Here is a 7,775-nt window from a genome sequence, read left to right as displayed (position 1 = left end):
GTCCCGACTAAATTCAGAAACCGTTTACAGTCTGACTAATTAAAATAATATATTAGAAAATGTGTGCAGCGGTCTAATATATTGTGTTAAGACACTTTCTATTAATGAGAAATACTTCAAGGCTACACGTCATTGTATTAATTAGTATTTAATAGTGGTCGGCCGATATATCACAGAGGCCGTTAAATCGTTCAATATTCAGACTTCAGAGTCGCGGCAGACGCGTTTGAGCTCATAATGTTCAAGTGTTCGCCTGTTTCATTCTCTCTCTCCCTCCTCAACAGTTCCCTGTAACTTTAACTGTCTTATCTAATGATAATAAAACTAATATCATATACCATCTGCAAATATGCACATATCTCATTTAAACAGATGTAATAAACCAACCTCACACAACTTCAGCAGATCCAGCGTCCTGTGTAGCGTTCATTTATTTACCTCTAAAGCACATATTCTATCAGTCTCTCCTCAACAGATATTTATATTAGATTAGATATTTTTGGAGTAAATCCGATCACTGACGTGGACTTAAGATTTATGGTTGCTGAACTACTGTGTGTAAGGTTATTACCATCTTCCTAATAAATTAATATCTTCATGTGCAAATACATTACTAAAATCTAATGACTAAACAGAAATCTGAAGAAGCTGCTATCTACCATTTAAAATACAATATAATTTTTTACTTTTCTGTGAAATTTAGTAAATATAGAGCAAAAAAAAAAAAAAGTTCGGTCACCCTGCTCTCTGGATATCGGCATCGGTCGACCAATAGTTTTTAAAGATTTATAGAAATGTATTCAGTTGCATGTAGAATCAAGAATTTTCATTAGCATTTCTTTCCCTATTGAAATATCTGTAATGGTCTTACTGACTATAAAGTTTGAAAACAGTACTGACCATCTCAGCGGCGGTTCAGAGTTTCTTTGGTGAATCTGATTGGTTCATATGCTGAACGCTGTAAACCACACAGAAAGAACATGTTCAAAGTACACATAAAAACACATGTAACAATTACAAGTAGGGTTGCAACGGTATGAGATTTTCACGGTATGATAACAGTCTCAGAAAATATCACGGTTTCACGGTATTACACAATTACTATAATCAATGAAAACAAAAGGGTTATTTTATTAATTGATTTATTTCCTTTTATGTTGTATAGTTTTGTTCATGGTTTTCCAGTACAAGGACATGCATCAAGTGACATTATTTTTGATAATGAAGTCAAAATCTACAGGAAGTTTCTCTCCCCCTTTTAAAAATTGAAGAGTATATTTACTTATATGAGCCCATTATTATCCCGTTTGTTACCTAATATTACATATTTATACACATATTACACAGAAGGAAAGGCTCCTCATTACCATGGTTAGGTCAGTGTGCTAGTCTTAAATAATAATAATAATAAATTAATGTATTTATGAGAATTAAATAATACCTGAAACACATCTTGAAACTTTAAACTGTCACTGTTGATATAACATGAGGTCTAATAGATTCTCCCTTTAGATTATTTCATATGAAACTGAAACTGTTTGTCAAAATATAATTTACTTTAAATCCTGAGACAAATGTGTAATTATGAATATTTGTAACTATTTTGTTTAAGGGGCCACATCGGGCTGTAAGTAGTGCATTTGGGGCACATTGTACTACTTTTGAGATACAACGTTCTGCATTGATTTGGTTCTTTTGGTACTTTTAAGCCCAGAAATAGTTTATTGTACTCAATCTTCTGAAGTGTATCTGTGACTAATGGGACTATTCTGCAATTGCCTAAAGTATTACATTACTTTACAAATGTAGATACTTTTCTATCAGGCATTACAAAACTGAATAAAGCTGAGCTTATATATTTATTTTACCATCTCTACTTCCGTGTTCATTTATTATTCAGTTTTAATAAAAAAAAAAGAAATGTATAGAACGTTTAATTTTTGTCGCAAAGCGTGCAAATTAATTCTAAAACTTTACCCGTTTACATACTCAAAGGGTAATGGTGTGGGTCTCCTCGATGGATTGACTTTCAGCACACAACAAAATAACACCGGCTGCATGAATATGATAAATGATTACTGCAAGAGTTAGATTCACATACAGGCGTGAAGGGACTTCAACATTTCTAAATTGCACAAATAAAAAATACATTTACATATTTGTCTCTGGCTTGCTTTTGCTCGCATGTCAATGATGCAGAGATCTACTTAAATATTTAATTTAATCACTAAGAAGGTTTACCTGCAAAGAAGCACCAAACATCACAAGCAGCCTCACGAATGGACACAGAGTAGCCGTATAACACTTTTCCTTGAGCAGAATATTGCACTACAGATTGTTAAGTTTGGTCAAAGGGGAAAGTGAGATATAAATAGCGCACTCGCGTGCATGATTGCCAGATTGCACAAAATAAGTATGACATTAGACGGAATATTTCCAATTTGCGCCAATTTGGGGGTGTTGCGTCTCTTATCTGGCAACCCTGAGCATGTAAATGCTTGTGGAGACGCGTGACATCCCAATGCAAGTTAACTGAAATATCCAATGAAAAAGAAAAATGCTTTTACGCTAAATGAGCCGCGGGCCACATTAAACCATGTGAAGGGCCTGATCCAGCCCACGGGCCATAAATTGCCCATGTCTGCTTTAGCTGTTTGCGAGATTATCATTAAATCTGCCTCAGCAGTCCTAAATACTCGATCACTTGGGCAGCTGCCGAAATATCTTCAATGGGAGAACCATGGCATTGTTATTTCCCTGCTGTCTGCGACCCAGTCCGAATAGACCAGTTGAGAAACACTGCTTTAACTCTCACACACGCACACACACGTCAGACCCCTCGCCTCTCTCTGACATTTTCTCCGCTGCATGTGTTTGTGTCTGCCGCAAGTTGACGAGTCTGACAGGCAGACAAGGAATAAAGGAGATGCGCACGCACATGTGAGATTCTCCGTCCGGTAGTATTTTTTTCTCAATACCGTAGATAAACAAATGTACATGGTATGATAACCGTCAATTTTAAAACTGTGGTATACCGCTGCAACCCTAATAACATCAAAGTTCCATATTATAGAAATGTAAAACTATTTTGTATAGGATAAATTGCCTGTGCAGAGGCAGTTTTCAAAATACCTTTATTACCATTATTATTTAAATTATTGAGTCATTGCTAAATTGATAAGCTCATGTTTTTTTTTCTTACTATATCGTTAATACAGTATGATATCCCAATTATTCATAAATGCATTTATAAGTTAAATAAAATGGAAATATCATATTTAAAGCTGCAATATATAAACAAAATGGGCTATAGCAGTGATATAATAAACATTAAACATCTAAAAGTGATTCCTTACAAAGGTGCAGTGAAAATGATCTTATATACAGCGGTAAATGACGATCTTACATACAGCGGTAAATTATGATCTTATATACAGCGGTAAATGACGATGTTATATACAGCTGTAAATGACGATGTTATATACAGCGGTAAATGACGATCTTATATACAGCTGTAAATGACGATCTTATATACAGCTGTAAATGATGATCTTATATACAGCTGTAAATGATGATCTTATATACAGCATTAAAAATGATTTTATTTACAGCGGTAAATGACGATCTTATATACAGCTGTAAATGACGATCTTATATACAGCGGTAAATGACGATGTTATATACAGCTGTAAATGACGATCTTATATACAGCTGTAAATGACGATCTTATATACAGCTGTAAATGACGATCTTATATACAGCGTGTAAATGACGATGTTATATACAGCTGTAAATGACGATGTTATATACAGCTGTAAATGACGATCTTATATACAGCTGTAAATGACGATCTTATATACAGCGGTAAATGACGATCTTATATACAGCGGTAAATGACGATGTTATATACAGCTGTAAATGACGATGTTATATACAGCTGTAAATGACGATCTTATATACAGCTGTAAATGACGATCTTATATACAGCGGTAAATGACGATGTTATATACAGCGGTAAATGACGATGTTATATACAGCTGTAAATGACGATCTTATATACAGCGGTAAATGACGATCTTATATACAGCGGTAAATGACGATCTTATATACAGCGGTAAATGACGATGTTATATACAGCGGTAAATGACGATGTTATATACAGCGGTAAATGACGATCTTATATACAGCTGTAAATGACGATCTTATATACAGCGGTAAATGACGATCTTATATACAGCTGTAAATGACGATGTTATATACAGCGGTAAATGGCGATGTTATATACAGCGGTAAATAGCGATGTTATATACAGCGGTAAATGGCGATGTTATATACAGCGGTAAATAGCGATGTTATATACAGCGGTAAATGAGCGATGTTATATACAGCGGTAAATGGCGATCTTATATACAGCTGTAAATGGCGATCTTATATACAGCGGTAAATGGCGATCTTATATACAGCGGTAAATGGCGATGTTATATACAGCTGTAAATGGCGATGTTATATACAGCTGTAAATGACGATCTTATATACAGCGGTAAATGACGATGTTATATACAGCGGTAAATGGCGATCTTATATACAGCGGTAAATGGCGATGTTATATACAGCTGTAAATGGCGATGTTATATACAGCTGTAAATGGCGATCTTATATACAGCGGTAAATGGCGATCTTATATACAGCTGTAAATGGCGATCTTATATACAGCTGTAAATGACGATCTTATATACAGCGGTAAATGGCGATGTTATATACAGCGGTAAATGGCGATGTTATATACAGCGGTAAATGGCGATGTTATATACAGCGGTAAATGGCGATCTTATATACAGCTGTAAATGGCGATGTTATATACAGCGGTAAATGACGATGTTATATACAGCTGTAAATGACGATGTTATATACAGCTGTAAATGGCGATGTTATATACAGCTGTAAATGAGCGATGTTATATACAGCGGTAAATGACGATGTTATATACAGCGGTAAATGAGCGATGTTATATACAGCTGTAAATGACGATGTTATATACAGCTGTAAATGACGATCTTATATACAGCGGTAAATGGCGATCTTATATACAGCGGTAAATGGCGATGTTATATACAGCGGTAAATGGCGATGTTATATACAGCTGTAAATGACGATGTTATATACAGCGGTAAATGACGATGTTATATACAGCTGTAAATGACGATGTTATATACAGCTGTAAATGGCGATGTTATATACAGCGGTAAATGGCGATGTTATATACAGCTGTAAATGGCGATGTTATATACAGCTGTAAATGACGATCTTATATACAGCGGTAAATGGCGATGTTATATACAGCGGTAAATGACGATGTTATATACAGCGGTAAATGACGATGTTATATACAGCTGTAAATGACGATGTTATATACAGCTGTAAATGACGATGTTATATACAGCTGTAAATGACGATGTTATATACAGCTGTAAATGACGATGTTATATACAGCTGTAAATGACGATCTTATATACAGCGGTAAATGACGATGTTATATACAGCTGTAAATGACGATGTTATATACAGCGGTAAATGACGATGTTATATACAGCGGTAAATGACGATGTTATATACAGCGGTAAATGACGATCTTATATACAGCTGTAAATGACGATGTTATATACAGCGGTAAATGACGATGTTATATACAGCGGTAAATGACGATCTTATATACAGCTGTAAATGACGATGTTATATACAGCTGTAAATGACGATGTTATATACAGCTGTAAATGACGATGTTATATACAGCTGTAAATGACGATGTTATATACAGCTGTAAATGACGATGTTATATACAGCTGTAAATGACGATGTTATATACAGCTGTAAATGATGATGTTATATACAGCTGTAAATGACGATGTTATATACAGCTGTAAATGACGATCTTATATACAGCTGTAAATGACGATCTTATATACAGCTGTAAATGACGATGTTATATACAGCTGTAAATGACGATGTTATATACAGCTGTAAATGATGATCTTATTTATATACAGCGGTAAATGACGATCTTATATACAGCTGTAAATGACGATGTTATATACAGCTGTAAATGATGATCTTATATACAGCTGTAAATGACGATGTTATATACAGCGGTAAATGACGATCTTATATACAGCTGTAAATGACGATGTTATATACAGCTGTAAATGATGATCTTATTTATATACAGCTGTACATGACGATCTTATATACAGCGGTAAATGACGATCTTATATACAGCGGTAAATGACGATGTTATATACAGCGGTAAATGACGATGTTATATACAGCTGTACATGACGATCTTATTTACAGCTGTAAATGATGATGTTATATACAGCTGTAAATGACGATGTTATATACAGCTGTAAATGACGATCTTATATACAGCTGTAAATGACGATCTTATATACAGCGGTAAATGACGATCTTATATACAGCGGTAAATGACGATGTTATATACAGCGGTAAATGACGATGTTATATACAGCTGTAAATGACGATCTTATATACAGCGGTAAATGACGATCTTATATACAGCGGTAAATGACGATGTTATATACAGCGGTAAATGACGATGTTATATACAGCTGTACATGACGATCTTATATACAGCTGTAAATGACGATGTTATATACAGCTGTAAATGACGATGTTATATACAGCTGTAAATGACGATGTTATATACAGCTGTAAATGACGATGTTATATACAGCGGTAAATGACGATGTTATATACAGCTGTACATGACGATCTTATATACAGCTGTAAATGACGATGTTATATACAGCTGTAAATGACGATGTTATATACAGCTGTAAATGACGATCTTATATACAGCTGTAAATGACGATGTTATATACAGCTGTAAATGATGATCTTATATACAGCGATTAATTTATCTTATACACAGCAGAAAATGATCTTAAGTAATGATGTTGTGAACACATGATTGTTTCTGTCACGGAGTCAATCAGAGTTGGTGTTTATATGATTCGCAGCTTGACTCACCGCTTATGGAATAATGAAGTAAAAGATGAAGAAGAGGATGAAATCAAACAGCAAAAACAAGTAGAAATCAAACCAGTACGAGTGTTTGGGCAGAACCGGCAGAGCGCTTTGTTTGTCCTCCATGATCACCCACACTTCCTGCTTCCGTCTTTAACGCTCACGTCTTCCGGTTCACTTCATAATAAAAGTCCCACACACACGCTGTAGAGATACTGCTGCATCTATGATGCGATATAACGATGCTGTAAACGCTTCAAGAAACATGATCATTATTAATAATAAAATTAGAGAGGTATCATATAAAATTGTACACAGAATTTACCCTGTCAAAGAGTTACTTCATGAACGTTTTCATTTGAATATTGAAAACGTATGTGAATTTTGTAATGCCAAAGAATCTGTAACGCATCTTTTTTTTGATTGTATATTCAAAAATGTTTTGGTTGGATGTTTCAAATTTCGTTTCTAGGTTGTTTGAAACATTTTTACAAATTAATCTGTATGATGTAGTATTTTATTTTTTGTGCAGGAAAATGTTGATTCCAAAAGTACGATGTGCTTCCTTATACAACTTTTTATTTTACTAGGAAAATATCACATTCATGTGAAAAAATGGACTAAAGCTAAGCCAAGCTTTGAACACTTTATAAAAGAGATTAAACAGTATGGTAATACATTAGATCAAATTAAGAACAAAAAAGCAAGAAAGACCTATGAAGCTTTGTGTTACT

The 7,775-nt window shown here is 34.3% G+C and overlaps 1 long non-coding RNA gene across 1 annotated transcript in view; it reads right to left on the bottom strand.

Annotated features, from left to right (window-relative positions):
* Window positions 1–7,199, bottom strand: part of LOC127648724 (uncharacterized) — a 7,470-nt gene extending 271 nt beyond the window's left edge. Inside the window, exons 1-2 of the long non-coding RNA XR_007971205.1 lie at window positions 7,045–7,199; window positions 901–958 (exon numbers count right to left, since the gene is read on the bottom strand). This is a non-coding gene — a long non-coding RNA (uncharacterized LOC127648724). The remainder of the gene's footprint in view (window positions 1–900; window positions 959–7,044) is intronic.
* Between the last annotated feature and the right edge of the window lie 576 nt (window positions 7,200–7,775).

The sequence above is a fragment of the Xyrauchen texanus genome, chromosome 1 (genome assembly GCF_025860055.1).
Source record: "Xyrauchen texanus isolate HMW12.3.18 chromosome 1, RBS_HiC_50CHRs, whole genome shotgun sequence".
Taxonomy (NCBI): domain Eukaryota; kingdom Metazoa; phylum Chordata; class Actinopteri; order Cypriniformes; family Catostomidae; genus Xyrauchen; species Xyrauchen texanus.
Note: the sequence above shows the minus strand (reverse complement) of the source record. Positions and strands in the feature narration are given on the sequence as shown.